This window comes from Pseudophryne corroboree, chromosome 8 (assembly GCF_028390025.1).
Source record: "Pseudophryne corroboree isolate aPseCor3 chromosome 8, aPseCor3.hap2, whole genome shotgun sequence".
NCBI lineage: Eukaryota > Metazoa > Chordata > Amphibia > Anura > Myobatrachidae > Pseudophryne > Pseudophryne corroboree.
Genome location: NC_086451.1, coordinates 45,683,406 through 45,698,776, shown reverse-complemented (window position 1 = coordinate 45,698,776; position 15,371 = coordinate 45,683,406). Strand labels below are relative to the sequence as shown.

Genomic DNA, 15,371 nt, shown 5'->3' with positions numbered 1-15,371 from the left:
TGTTGTATGCTTATTTTAAAATTAATTTTAGATTTATTTACTTCTGAAAAATGGTGCAATTATTCCAATATTAGTTTTTTCAAACATTTGCAAGTAGTCAATCTCTGCAATATCTGAGGCATAATTCTCAAATGTAACAGATTTATTGTGTGCAACATCATGTACATTTGGATATACAACACAAAATAATGAAGCTTGAAGCTCTTAATCAGAAATTATTTGTTTATCCAATACCTAATAGATGGTTATAAGTACACTAAGGCTTTGCAGTTATAATTTTTACACAAAGCATGGTAATAATGTTTGGTCCACTTTTTCAACAGTCCCACAGACCAGCCGGCCAGACAGGCCTCAGACAAGTCAGGATGAGGCAGGGATTGCAGGTAAGACTTCACTGTAGTCACATATTCTGAAAACACATAGAAGTACAAAATATTAATGTTTATATTTTCACATAGGTTCTGCTTCTGGAAGCCGACCTCCTGTAAGGCGCCCATCACAGGGCTCGGGCCACTTACCCAGGAGGCCAAGTAAGACACGGCGTCTTGGCACGGAATCTGCGGCTCCATCATCCCCACCCAGGCGACGCATTTCGGCAGTGTCACCCCAGCCACCACTGGCACTATTGGCGAGTTCGCAGAGTGATGAGCCCCGATCACCTCAGTTATCTGGTGAGTAAAAACAGAAATTAAACACATAGGCAATAATATACACAGTACAGTTAATATGTTGTTAGTTGGTTTTGAGATTACATGTTTTCCAGAACAAGCAATGTGATGTTTTGCTAAAGGTGAAAATGTTTTTTTTTAAAAGGTCTTAGTGGATGATCTCGCCAACATCATTTTTATTAAATAACAGACATTTGTTTAAAATTTGGCCACACACGTGCACATTAAAATAAAATACCAATAAAATTCCCAAAAAAAAACAGCATCCACAACATTATATTGTTCACACATCTCCCCTGTCCAGTATGTAGATGGCTTACTGGCTCCGCTCATCTGGACTATCCAGGTAAGTAGTCTATATCGTGGTCAGGGGAGGTGATATAACACTGTAATGCTGTGGAGGGGAGGTAGTTAGGTGTGGATTATGCAAATCTGTCTATGTGGCCGCCTGTGTTGGTATATATGTTTTTGAAAAAAAAAAACATTATAAGTTTTGAAAAACAACGCCAAAAACTATACAAATGGAGTATTATGAATGTAGTAATGTGTAGAAGTAGCCTTTAAACAAATTGACTAATAAACATTGCATGTTGGCCACCCCATACAGAGCCCAGCTTGATGGCCGACGTGGACCAGCAGGGACAAGACCAACAGGCAACCATCACACTGCAACTTACACCTGTTGACCCAAGCCAGCCAATACAGCTGCAGGATATCCCCCAAGCCTCCATCAGTCCACAACTGGCACAAGCTCCGCCCCCAACCCAAATACCAGATGACTTTTGGGCCAGTTGGACAAGCCAACAGGCACAAAGCAATGCCAGCCTGACCGCACATACACAACACCTTGCCAGTCTGCCCCATCATCTACCGCGCATTAGTCGCAACTCGGGCAGACTGATTGTACAAGTAGGGCGAATGGCAACCTCAATGGAGCAAATAAGGGCTGACAACAGCCAAATGCTTGCTCATTTAATTTAACGCGCATCATAGATGAGCAACAGCGCCATCAGCAGGCACTCGTTCAGCTCATTCAGCACAACCAGGTTGTGAATGAGTCCTTATCCCGGATTGTAGCCAGCCACACTGCAACCAACACTCAACTGACTGCAAGCATTAATAATTTGAGCAGCAATATTACATTGATGGGAGCTCACCAAGTAACCTCCAGCTCGGGGACCACGACCCCTATCCAAACGCCAGTAACCTCCCCTGTTCGGCGTTCCTCCAGAGCACGTGCCAGTGAGCCAGCACAAAGCACAGCACCCAGCACACACAAGCGGAAAAAATAACCCCAATGTGATTTGCAAAATAAAAATTTGTATTTGACAAACACACAACTTCCTGTGTCCGTCTCAAACATTGTCGAAGCTGCTCTGTATGTATGTATGTTTTTCATGGGTAATGACTGAAAATGTATTTTTTGCATAAACTAAGTACAATGTACACACCACTATAAACAACAAACAGTAAGTTACAAAACACACAATAGAAAGTAGTGCAAAGTGTTTAGTCAAGGATAATTACAGCCTACTAAAACTGACCTGAAAAATAGCGCAGGATCACTTCTTGCCGTACCTGCCTCCCTACATATGTACTCACACTGTCACCAGATGGGTCTAACTCCTCTGCTTGCTGACTGCTTTCTCCCTCATCATGTGCCAGATGTTGGTTTAAACACAGATTATGGAGAAAACAGCAGCAGAACACAATTCTAGTCACCTTTGAGGGACTATACAACAAAAGGCCTGCAGATTTATCCAGACACCGAAACCGTGACTTCAGCACACCAAAACATCTTTCTATCACATTCCGCGTAGCCTTATGTGCATGATTGTAACTGTGTTCAGCAGGAGAATCAGGTTGGGACAATGGAGTAAGGAGCCAAGAGTAGCAGCCGTAACCCCCATCACCTGAAAAACAGATATAGTCAACATTAGTACATATGTTAGATTATTCTTTCACCTAATCAAAACTCGAGTTTGTGGTTAAAAGACATACACACAAAACACTTTAAACATACCCAACAGCCAGCCATCAGGCATTTGTCCGTCCTCAAATTTATCGAAGAGCGATGACTGACTGAGGATGAAGGAGTCATGGCAGCCACCAGGGTAACCTGCAACAACACTCATAATTTTTATGTTTGCATCACAGACCACCTGGACATTAGTTGATTGTGCCAGATGCCTATTAGTATATATATATTGGCGGCCCTTAGGTGATCTCAGCTGAACGTGTGTGCAATCTATGGCCCCCAGCACATTGGGCATGCCAGCAAGCTCATAGAAAGCTACCCTGACAGCACTCCACTCCGACTCCTCGGTAGGGAAGCAGATTGAGGCATTAATGTGTGGCTCCAACACATCCAAAACCTGAGTGGACATTAAACAAGCTAAGGTGAGTGTCATGTTAGGTATTCTCTACAATACTGTGTTGTTTGTACTTACAGAAGCAACACTTAGACATAACCGCCTATGTATTTTTAGACTCACCTGATTCAAATATCTGGAAAAGGTGGGCTGTGAGATACCAATGACGTCGCCTGCCACAGCCTGGAAGCTCCCAGTAGCCATAAAGTGTAACACAGCCAGGAGTTTGTGTAGGCCTGAGACAGAGCGAGAGCGTGCTGTCTCAGGGTCTATGCCCAGTTTGACAAGGTCATACAGGTGGAAAATGTTGGTTCTATTTAGGCGGAACATCTGTATGACCCTATCATCGGACAATGCATTTAAGTTTAAACGCCCTCTAAAAAAACGAGGCTGGCGTAGCCTCCGCGGTACCTGGACAACCTGTTGACCATGTTCACTTACCTGGGCCTGATTCCTGGAAGCCTCATGGAGCAGTCTAAGGTATCCCACAGCAAACCAAAAATCATTGGCACACACCACAGCCGCCATTTCAGAGTGAGAGAAGTTCAAAATGTGCCTGGAACACTTTTATAGGGCCAAACATTCAGGTGTGAGTAATGGATAATTGAGTACACATGTAAACACGGTTTTCAAATGCTGGCGCGTTTTTTTTTAGGAAAAAAATACGATGTGTAATTTTTCGCGGCCGCGAATGCATTTTCACGGCAGCAATTACAATTACGAATGGATAGTAAATGACCGAGATTCATATCTAAACAGGCGTAATTTGACCGATGGTGTATTCATTCGTAATTTTTTACTTGGACTTGCAAAAAAATACGAATGCCCTCATCTCTGCCGTGATTAGTGTTTAGTAAATTACCGAGATGACACTTTGCTGAAAAAACGGCATCTCGGTCAAAATCGGGAGCTTAGTAAATTTACCCCAGTGTGTCCTATCACAATCGCACATGTGCATTATACAGTATACATAAAATGAACATTGCACTGTGCACCAATACAATAACAAAGTGTGTCATAACACAATCGCACATGTGCATTATACAGTATACATAAAATGAACATTGCACTGTGCACCAATACAATAACACAGTGTGTCATATCACAATCGCACATGTGCATTATACAGTATACATAAAATGAACATTGCACTGTGCACCAATACAATAACACAGTGTGTCATATCACAATCGCACATGTGCATTATACAGTATACATAAAATGACCATTACACTGTGCACCAATACAATAACACAGTGTGTCATATCACAATCGCACATGTGCATTATACAGTATACATAAAATGAACATTGCACTGTGCACCAATACAATAACACAGTGTGTCCTATCACAATCGCACATGTGCATTATACAGTATACATAAAATGAACACTGCACTGTGCACCAATACAATAACACAGTGTGTCCTATCACAATCGCACATGTGCATTATACAGTATACATAAAATGAACATTGCACTGTGCACCAATACAATAACACAGTGTGTCATATCACAATCGCACATGTGCATTATACAGTATACATAAAATGAACATTGCACTGTGCACCACCTCAATAAAATACACATATGTACATGTATAAAATACAATAGCAGTATAAAACATAGGGGGTCATTCCGAGTTGATCGTAGCTGTGCTAAATCTAGCACATCTACGATCATCTTCCCTGACATGCGGGGGGACGCCCAGCACAGGGCTAGTCCGCCCCGCATGTCAGTGCGGCCCCCACCCGCACAAATACAAAAGAATCGCACAGCGGCGATGCTTTTGTATTTCAGGAGTAACTCCCGGCCAGCGCAGCTCCTGCGGCTGGCCGGGAGTTTTTTGTCGCTGCCGCCATGCCCCCTCCCACCCCCCGCGCTGGATGGACAGCGCCTCCTAAACGGCGGCTTAAAGCCGCCGTCCAGCCCCCTCCCGCCAGCGACAGCCTCTATCTCAGAGGCGGTAGCTAGGCAGCAACGACTGCCATGCGCTGCGACAAACTGCAGCGAGTGACCGGGTCGGAATGACCCCCATAGAACGGATATTATCCTGAGGAGGACAAATAATAGGATTTTGGTACTTACCAGGTAAATCCTTTTCTTTGAATCCATAGGGGCACTGGAGTACTCTTGGGATATGGACGGTTTCCGCAGGAACAGGGCACTGAATATTCAAATTTAGAACTCTCCTCCCCTCCATATCCCAGAGTACCTCAGTGTTTTTTACTGAGCCGAACAGGAGCGATAGAGAGGTTGACAATGGAGAATTACATATAACAGTTACAGAACGGGCAACAATAAAGTTGACACATAACGTGACTGACAACTATAAACAGTTGGCACAATAACCGATAGAACTTGAAACTTGAACCAGTCGGTGAGAATGTGTTACCGTAAGATCCCCTGAACTTACCGCAAACCAGGTAAAACTGCTCTCGGTGGGCGTCCAGTGCCCCCTATGGATTCAAAGAAAAGGATTTACCTGGTAAGTACCAAAATACTATTTTCTTTTTCATCCACTAGGGGTCACTGGAGTACTCTTGGGACGTACCAAAGCTTCACCCGTGGGCGGGAGAGCTGTTTGGCACCTGTAACACTAGGCGGCCAAAGCTAGATGCTGATGCCGCAAACGTATCAAACTTGTAAAAGCGCACAAACCTGAAGACAATGTAGCCGCATGGCAAAGCTGCGTCGTAGAAGCTCCACAAACCAGTTGCCCATGAAGTTCCCACAGAACGTGTGGAATGAGCTGTTACTGATGTAGGCGGCTGTAACCTAGCATGAAGGTAAGCCTGAAGTATGGTCAGTTTTATCCATCTGGATAAGGTCTGCTTAGAAGCTGGCCAACCCATCGTGGCAGCATCATAGAGAACAAACAACTAGAGATGAGCGCCTGAAATTTTTCGGGTTTTGTGTTTTGGTTTTGGGTTCGGTTCCGCGGCCGTGTTTTGGGTTCGAACGCGTTTTGGCAAAACCTCACCAAATTTTTTTTGTCGGATTCGGGTGTGTTTTGGATTCGGGTGTTTTTTTCAAAAAACACTAAAAAACAGCTTAAATCATAGAATTTGGGGGTCATTTTGATCCCAAAGTATTATTAACCTCAAAAACCATAATTTACACTCATTTTCAGTCTATTCTGAATACCTCACACCTCACAATATTATTTTTAGTCCTAAAATTTGCACCGAGGTCGCTGTGTGAGTAAGATAAGCGACCCTAGTGGCCGACACAAACACCGGGCCCATCTAGGAGTGGCACTGCAGTGTCACGCAGGATGTCCCTTCCAAAAAACCCTCCCCAAACAGCACATGACGCAAAGAAAAAAAGAGGCGCAATGAGGTAGCTGTGTGAGTAAGATTAGCGACCCTAGTGGCCGACACAAACACCGGGCCCATCTAGGAGTGGCACTGCAGTGTCACGCAGGATGGCCCTTCCAAAAAACCCTCCCCAAACAGCACATGACGCAAAGAAAAAAAGAGGCGCAATGAGGTAGCTGACTGTGTGAGTAAGATTAGCGACCCTAGTGGCCGACACAAACACCGGGCCCATCTAGGAGTGGCACTGCAGTGTCACGCAGGATGTCCCTTCCAAAAAAACCCTCCCCAATCAGCACATGATGCAAAGAAAAAGAAAAGAAAAAAGAGGTGCAAGATGGAATTGTCCTTGGGCCCTCCCACCCACCCTTATGTTGTATAAACAAAACAGGACATGCACACTTTAACCAACCCATCATTTCAGTGACAGGGTCTGCCACACGACTGTGACTGATATGACGGGTTGGTTTGGAGCCCCCCCAAAAAAGAAGCAATTAATCTCTCCTTGCACAAACTGGCTCTACAGAGGCAAGATGTCCACCTCATCTTCACCCTCCGATATATCACCGTGTACATCCCCCTCCTCACAGATTATCAATTCGTCCCCACTGGAATCCACCATCTCAGCTCCCTGTGTACTTTGTGGAGGCAATTGCTGCTGGTCAATGTCTCCGCGGAGGAATTGATTATAATTCATTTTAATGAACATCATCTTCTCCACATTTTCTGGATGTAACCTCGTACGCCGATTGCTGACAAGGTGAGCGGCGGCACTAAACACTCTTTCGGAGTACACACTTGTGGGAGGGCAACTTAGGTAGAATAAAGCCAGTTTGTGCAAGGGCCTCCAAATTGCCTCTTTTTCCTGCCAGTATAAGTACGGACTGTGTGACGTGCCTACTTGGATGCGGTCACTCATATAATCCTCCACCATTCTATCAATGTTGAGAGAATCATATGCAGTGACAGTAGACGACATGTCCGTAATCGTTGTCAGGTCCTTCAGTCCGGACCAGATGTCAGCATCAGCAGTCGCTCCAGACTGCCCTGCATCACCGCCAGCGGGTGGGCTCGGAATTCTGAGCCTTTTCCTCGCACCCCCAGTTGCGGGAGAATGTGAAGGAGGAGATGTTGACAGGTCGCGTTCCGCTTGACTTGACAATTTTCTCACCAGCAGGTCTTTCAACCCCAGCAGACCTGTGTCTGCCGGAAAGAGAGATCCAAGGTAGGCTTTAAATCTAGGATCGAGCACGGTGGCCAAAATGTAGTGCTCTGATTTCAACAGATTGACCACCCGTGAATCCTTGTTAAGCGAATTAAGGGCTGCATCCACAAGTCCCACATGCCTAGCGGAATCGCTCCCTTTTAGCTCCTTCTTCAATGCCTCCAGCTTCTTCTGCAAAAGCCTGATGAGGGGAATGACCTGACTCAGGCTGGCAGTGTCTGAACTGACTTCACGTGTGGCAAGTTCAAAGGGCATCAGAACCTTGCACAACGTTGAAATCATTCTCCACTGCGCTTGAGACAGGTGCATTCCATCTCCTATATCGTACTCAATTGTATAGGCTTGAATGGCCTTTTGCTGCTCCTCCAACCTCTGAAGCATATAGAGGGTTGAATTCCACCTCGTTACCACTTCTTGCTTCAGATGATGGCAGGGCAGGTTCAGTAGTTTTTGGTGGTGCTCCAGTCTTCTGTACGTGGTGCCTGTACGCCGAAAGTGTCCCGCAATTTTTCTGGCCACCGACAGCATCTCTTGCACGCCCCTGTCGTTTTTTAAAAAATTCTGCACCACCAAATTCAAGGTATGTGCAAAACATGGGACGTGCTGGAATTTGCCCATATTTAATGCACACACAATATTGCTGGCGTTGTCCGATGCCACAAATCCACAGGAGAGTCCAATTGGGGTAAGCCATTCCGCGATGATCTTCCTCAGTTGCCGTAAGAGGTTTTCAGCTGTGTGCGTATTCTGGAAAGCGGTGATACAAAGCGTAGCCTGCCTAGGAAAGAGTTGGCGTTTGCGAGATGCTGCTACTGGTGCCGCCGCTGCTGTTCTTGCGGCGGGAGTCCATACATCTACCCAGTGGGCTGTCACAGTCATATAGTCCTGACCCTGCCCTGCTCCACTTGTCCACATGTCCGTGGTTAAGTGGACATTGGGTACAACTGCATTTTTTAGGACACTGGTGAGTCTTTTTCTGACGTCCATGTACATTCTCGGTATCGCCTGCCTACAGAAGTGGAACCTAGATGGTATTTGGTAACGGGGGCACACTGCCTCAATAAATTGTCTAGTTCCCTGTGAACTAACGGCGGATACCGGACGCACGTCTAACACCAACATAGTTGTCAAGGACTCAGTTATCCGCTTTGCAGTAGGATGACTGCTGTGATATTTCATCTTCCTCGCAAAGGACTGTTGAACAGTCAATCGCTTACTGGAAGTAGTACAAGTGGGCTTACGACTTCCCCTCTGGGATGACCATCGACTCCCAGCGGCAACAACAGCAGCGCCAGCAGCAGTAGGCGTTACACGCAAGGATGCATCGGAGGAATCCCAGGCAGGAGAGGACTCGTCAGACTTGCCAGTGACATGGCCTGCAGGACTATTGGCATTCCTGGGGAAGGAGGAAATTGACACTGAGGGAGTTGGTGGGGTGGTTTGCGTGAGCTTGGTTACAAGAGGAAGGGATTTACTGGTCAGTGGACTGCTTCCGCTGTCACCCAAAGTTTTTGAACTTGTCACTGACTTATTATGAATGCGCTGCAGGTGACGTATAAGGGAGGATGTTCCGAGGTGGTTAACGTCCTTACCCCTACTTATTACAGCTTGACAAAGGGAACACACGGCTTGACACCTGTTGTCCGCATTTCTGGTGAAATACCTCCACACCGAAGAGCTGATTTTTTTGGTATTTTCACCTGGCATGTCAACGGCCATATTCCTCCCACGGACAACAGGTGTCTCCCCGGGTGCCTGACTTAAACAAACCACCTCACCATCAGAATCCTCCTGGTCAATTTCCTCCCCAGCGCCAGCAACACCCATATCCTCCTCATCCTGGTGTACTTCAACACTGACATCTTCAATCTGACTATCAGGAACTGGACTGCGGGTGCTCCTTCCAGCACTTGCAGGGGGCGTGCAAATGGTGGAAGGCGCATGCTCTTCACGTCCAGTGTTGGGAAGGTCAGGCATCGCAACCGACACAATTGGACTCTCCTTGTGGATTTGGGATTTCAAAGAACGCACAGTTCTTTGCGGTGCTTTTGCCAGCTTGAGTCTTTTCAGTTTTCTAGCGAGAGGCTGAGTGCTTCCATCCTCATGTGAAGCTGAACCACTAGCCATGAACATAGGCCAGGGCCTCAGCCGTTCCTTGCCACTCCGTGTGGTAAATGGCATATTGGCAAGTTTACGCTTCTCCTCCGACAATTTTATTTTAGGTTTTGGAGTCCTTTTTTTACTGATATTTGGTGTTTTGGTTTTGACATGCTCTGTACTATGCCATTGGGCATCGGCCTTGGCAGACGACGTTGCTGGCATTTCATCGTCTCGGCCATGACTAGTGGCAGCAGCTTCAGCACGAGGTGGAAGTGGATCTTGATCTTTCCCTAATTTTGTAACCTCAACATTTTTGTTCTCCATATTTTAATAGGCACAACTAAAAGGCACCTCAGGTAAACAATGGAGATGGATGGATTGGATACTAGTATACAATTATGGACGGGCTGCCGAGTGCCGACACAGAGGTAGCCACAGCCGTGAACTACCGCACTGTACTGTGTCTGCTGCTAATATATAGACTGGTTGATAAAGAGATAGTATACTCGTAACTAGTATGTATGTATAAAGAAAGAAAAAAAAACCACGGTTAGGTGGTATATACAATTATGGACGGGCTGCCGAGTGCCGACACAGAGGTAGCCACAGCCGTGAACTACCGCACTGTACTGTGTCTGCTGCTAATATATAGACTGGTTGATAAAGAGATAGTATACTCGTAACTAGTATGTATGTATAAAGAAAGAAAAAAAAACCACGGTTAGGTGGTATATACAATTATGGACGGGCTGCCGAGTGCCGACACAGAGGTAGCCACAGCCGTGAACTACCGCACTGTACTGTGTCTGCTGCTAATATATAGACTGGTTGATAATAAGATTTTACTTACCGATAAATCTATTTCTCGGAGTCCGTAGTGGATGCTGGGGTTCCTGAAAGGACCATGGGGAATAGCGGCTCCGCAGGAGACAGGGCACAAAAAGTAAAGCTTTTTCCGATCAGGTGGTGTGCACTGGCTCCTCCCCCTATGACCCTCCTCCAGACTCCAGTTAGGTACTGTGCCCGGACGAGCGTACACAATAAGGGAGGATTTTGAATCCCGGGTAAGACTCATACCAGCCACACCAATCACACCGTACAACTTGTGATCTAAACCCAGTTAACAGTATGATAACAGCGGAGCCTCTGAAAGATGGCTTCCTACAACAATAACCCGAATAAGTTAACAATAACTATGTACAATTTATGCAGATAATCCGCACTTGGGATGGGCGCCCAGCATCCACTACGGACTCCGAGAAATAGATTTATCGGTAAGTAAAATCTTATTTTCTCTATCGTCCTAGTGGATGCTGGGGTTCCTGAAAGGACCATGGGGATTATACCAAAGCTCCCAAACGGGCGGGAGAGTGCGGATGACTCTGCAGCACCGAATGAGAGAACTCCAGGTCCTCCTTAGCCAGAGTATCAAATTTGTAAAATTTTACAAACGTGTTCTCCCCTGACCACGTAGCTGCTCGGCAAAGTTGTAATGCCGAGACCCCTCGGGCAGCCGCCCAAGATGAGCCCACCTTCCTTGTGGAGTGGGCCTTTACAGATTTAGGCTGTGGCAGGCCTGCCACAGAATGTGCCAGTTGGATTGTGCTACAGATCCAACGAGCAATCGTCTGCTTAGACGCAGGAGCACCCATCTTGTTGGGTGCATACAATATAAACAACGAGTCAGATTTTCTGACTCCAGCTGTTCTTGCAATATATATTTTTAATGCTCTGACAACGTCCAGTAACTTGGAGTCCTCCAAGTCACTTGTAGCCGCAGGCACTACAATAGGCTGGTTCAGATGAAATGCTGACACCACCTTAGGGAGAAAATGCGGACGAGTCCGCAGTTCTGCCCTGTCCGAATGGAAAATCAGATATGGGCTTTTGTAAGATAAAGCTGCCAATTCTGACACTCTCCTGGCAGAAGCCAGGGCTAGAAGCATGGTCACTTTCCAAGTGAGATATTTCAAATCCACCTTATTTAGTGGTTCAAACCAATGAGATTTTAGAAAATCCAAAACTACATTGAGATCCCACGGTGCCACTGGAGGCACCACAGGAGGCTGTATATGCAGCACTCCCTTCACAAAGGTCTGGACTTCAGGGACTGAAGCCAATTCTTTTTGAAAGAAAATCGACAGGGCCGAAATTTGAACCTTAATAGATCCCAATTTGAGACCCATAGACAATCCTGATTGCAGGAAATGTAGGAATCGACCCAGTTGAAATTCCTCCGTCGGAGCACTCCGATCTTCGCACCACGCAACATATTTTCGCCAAATTCGGTGATAATGTTGCACGGTTACTTCTTTCCTTGCTTTAATCAAAGTAGGAATGACTTCTTCCGGCATGCCTTTTTCCATTAGGATCCGGCGTTCAACCGCCATGCCGTCAAACGCAGCCGCGGTAAGTCTTGAAACAGACAGGGACCCTGCTGAAGCAAGTCCCTCCTTAGAGGTAGAGGCCACGGATCTTCCGTGATCATCTCTTGAAGTTCCGGGTACCAAGTCCTTCTTGGCCAATCCGGAACCACTAGTATCGTTCTTACGCCTCTTTGCCGTATAATTCTCAATACTTTTGGTATGAGAGGCAGAGGAGGAAACACATACACCGACTGGTACACCCAAGGCGTTACCAGCGCGTCCACAGCTATTGCCTGCGGATCTCTTGACCTGGCGCAATACCTGTCCAGTTTTTTGTTGAGGCGAGACGCCATCATGTCCACCATTGGTCTTTCCCAACGGGTTACCAGCATGTGGAAGACTTCTGGATGAAGTCCCCACTCTCCCGGGTGAAGATCGTGTCTGCTGAGGAAGTCTGCTTCCCAGTTGTCCACTCCCGGGATGAACACTGCTGATAGCGCTATCACATGATTCTCTGCCCAGCGAAGAATCCTTGCAGCTTCTGCCATTGCACTCCTGCTTCTTGTGCCGCCCTGTCTGTTCACATGGGCGACTGCCGTGATGTTGTCCGACTGGATCAACACCGGTTTTCCCTGAAGCAGAGGTTCTGCCTGGCTTAGAGCATTGTATATTGCTCTTAGTTCCAGAATGTTTATGTGAAGAGACGTTTCCAGGCTCGTCCATACTCCCTGGAAGTTTCTTCCTTGTGTGACTGCTCCCCAGCCTCTCAGGCTGGCGTCCGTGGTCACCAGGATCCAATCCTGTATGCCGAATCTGCGGCCCTCCAATAGATGAGGACTCTGCAACCACCACAGAAGAGACACCCTTGTCCTTGGAGACAGGGTTATCCGTAGGTGCATCTGAAGATGCGACCCTGACCATTTGTCCAACAGATCCCTTTGGAAAATTCTTGCGTGGAATCTGCCGAATGGAATTGCTTCGTAAGAAGCTACCATTTTTCCCAGGACTCTTGTGCATTGATGTACAGACACCTTTCCTGGTTTTAGGAGGTTCCTGACAAGCTCGGATAACTCCTTGGCTTTTTCCTCCGGGAGAAAAACCTTTTTCTGAACCGTGTCCAGAATCATCCCTAGGAACAGCAGACGAGTTGTCGGCATTAACTGGGATTTTGGAATATTCAGAATCCACCCGTGCTGTTTTAGCACTTCTTGAGACAGTGCTAATCCCATCTCTAGCTGTTCTCTGGACCTCGCCCTTATTAGGAGATCGTCCAAGTATGGGATAATTAATACGCCTTTTCTTCGAAGAAGAATCATCATCTCGGCCATTACCTTTGTAAAGATCCGAGGTGCCGTGGACAATCCGAACGGCAGCGTCTGAAACTGATAGTGACAGTTTTGTACAACTAACCTGAGGTACCCCTGGTGTGAGGGGTAAATTGGAACGTGGAGATACGCATCCTTGATGTCCAAGGATACCATAAAGTCCCCCTCTTCCAGGTTCGCTATCACTGCTCTGAGTGACTCCATTTTGAACTTGAACTTCTTTATGTACAGGTTCAAGGACTTCAGATTTAGAATAGGCCTTACCGAGCCATCCGGCTTCGGTACCACAAAAAGAGTGGAATAATACCCCTTCCCTTGTTGTAGAAGAGGTACCTTGACTATCACCTGCTGAGAGTACAGCTTGTGAATGGCTTCCAAAACCGTCTCCCTTTCGGAGGGGGACGTTGGTAAAGCAGACTTCAGGAAACGGCGAGGTGGATCCGTCTCTAATTCCAACCTGTACCCTTGAGATATTATCTGCAGGATCCAGGGATCTACCTGCGAGTGAGCCCACTGCGCGCTGTAATTTTTGAGACGACCGCCCACCATCCCCGAGTCCGCTTGAGGAGCCCCAGCGTCATGCTGAGGCTTTTGTAGAAGCCGGAGAGGGCTTCTGTTCCTGGGAAGGAGCTGCGTGTTGCTGTCTCTTCCCTCGACCTTTGCCTCGTGGCAGATATGAATAGCCCTTTGCTCTCTTATTTTTAAAGGAACGAAAGGGCTGCGGTTGAAAAGTCGGTGCCTTTTTCTGTGGGGGAGTGACTTGAGGTAGAAAGGTGGATTTCCCGGCTGTAGCCGTGGCCACCAAATCGGATAGACCGACTCCAAATAACTCCTCCCCTTTATACGGCAAAACTTCCATATGCCGTTTTGAATCCGCATCACCTGACCACTGTCGCGTCCATAAAGCTCTTCTGGCCGAAATGGACATAGCACTTACCCGTGATGCCAGTGTGCAGATATCCCTCTGTGCATCACGCATATAAAGAAATGCATCCTTTATTTGTTCTAACGACAGTAAAATATTGTCCCTGTCCAGGGTATCAATATTTTCAATCAGGGACTCTGACCAAACTACCCCAGCACTGCCCATCCAGGCAGTCGCTACAGCTGGTCGTAGTATAACACCTGCATGTGTGTATATACTTTTTTGGATATTTTCCATCCTCCTATCTGATGGATCTTTAAGTGCGGCCGTCTCAGGAGAGGGTAACGCCACTTGTTTAGATAAGCGTGTTAGCGCCTTGTCCACCCTAGGAGGTGTTTCCCAGCGCTCCCTAACCTCTGGCGGGAAAGGGTATAATGCCAATAATTTCTTTGAAATTATCAGTTTTTTATCAGGGGCAACCCACGCTTCATTACACACGTCATTTAATTCTTCTGATTCAGGAAAAACTATAGGTAGTTTTTTCATACCCCACATAATACCCTGTTTAGTGGTACCTGTAGTATCAGCTAAATGTAACGCCTCCTTCATTGCCAAAATCATATAACGTGTGGCCCTACTGGAAAATACGGTTGATTCGTCACCGTCACCACTGGAGTCATCGCCTGTGTCTGGGTCTGTGTCGACCGACTGAGGCAAAGGGCGTTTCACAGCCCCTGACGGTGTTTGAGTCGCCTGGACAGGCACTAATTGATTGTCCGGCCGCCTCATGTCGTCAAACGACTGCTTTAGCGTGTTGACACTATCCCGTAGTTCCATAAATAAAGGCATCCATTCCGGTGTCGACTCCCTAGGGGGTGACATCCTCATATTTGGCAATTGCTCCGCCTCCACACCAATATCGTCCTCATACATGTCGACACACACGTACCGACACACAGCAGACACACAGGGAATGCTCCTAACGAAGACAGGACCCACTAGCCCTTTGGGGAGACAGAGGGAGAGTTTGCCAGCACACACCAAAAGCGCTATATATATATCAGGGATAGCCTTATAATAAGTGCTCCCTTATAGCTGCTTTGTTATATCAAATTATCGCCATAAATGTGCCCC

General features: G+C 46.7%; 2 long non-coding RNA genes across 2 annotated transcripts in view; one reads left to right on the top strand and one right to left on the bottom strand.

Moving 5' to 3' along the window:
• Nucleotides 1-15,371, bottom strand: part of LOC134948382 (uncharacterized) — a 101,830-nt gene that overhangs the window by 57,517 nt on the left and 28,942 nt on the right. The window lies entirely within an intron of this gene.
• LOC134947463 (uncharacterized) lies at nucleotides 305-1,638 on the top strand. Its single transcript, XR_010182562.1, has 3 exons — nucleotides 305-383; nucleotides 459-671; nucleotides 1,276-1,638. It is a non-coding gene; the product is annotated as an uncharacterized LOC134947463 (long non-coding RNA).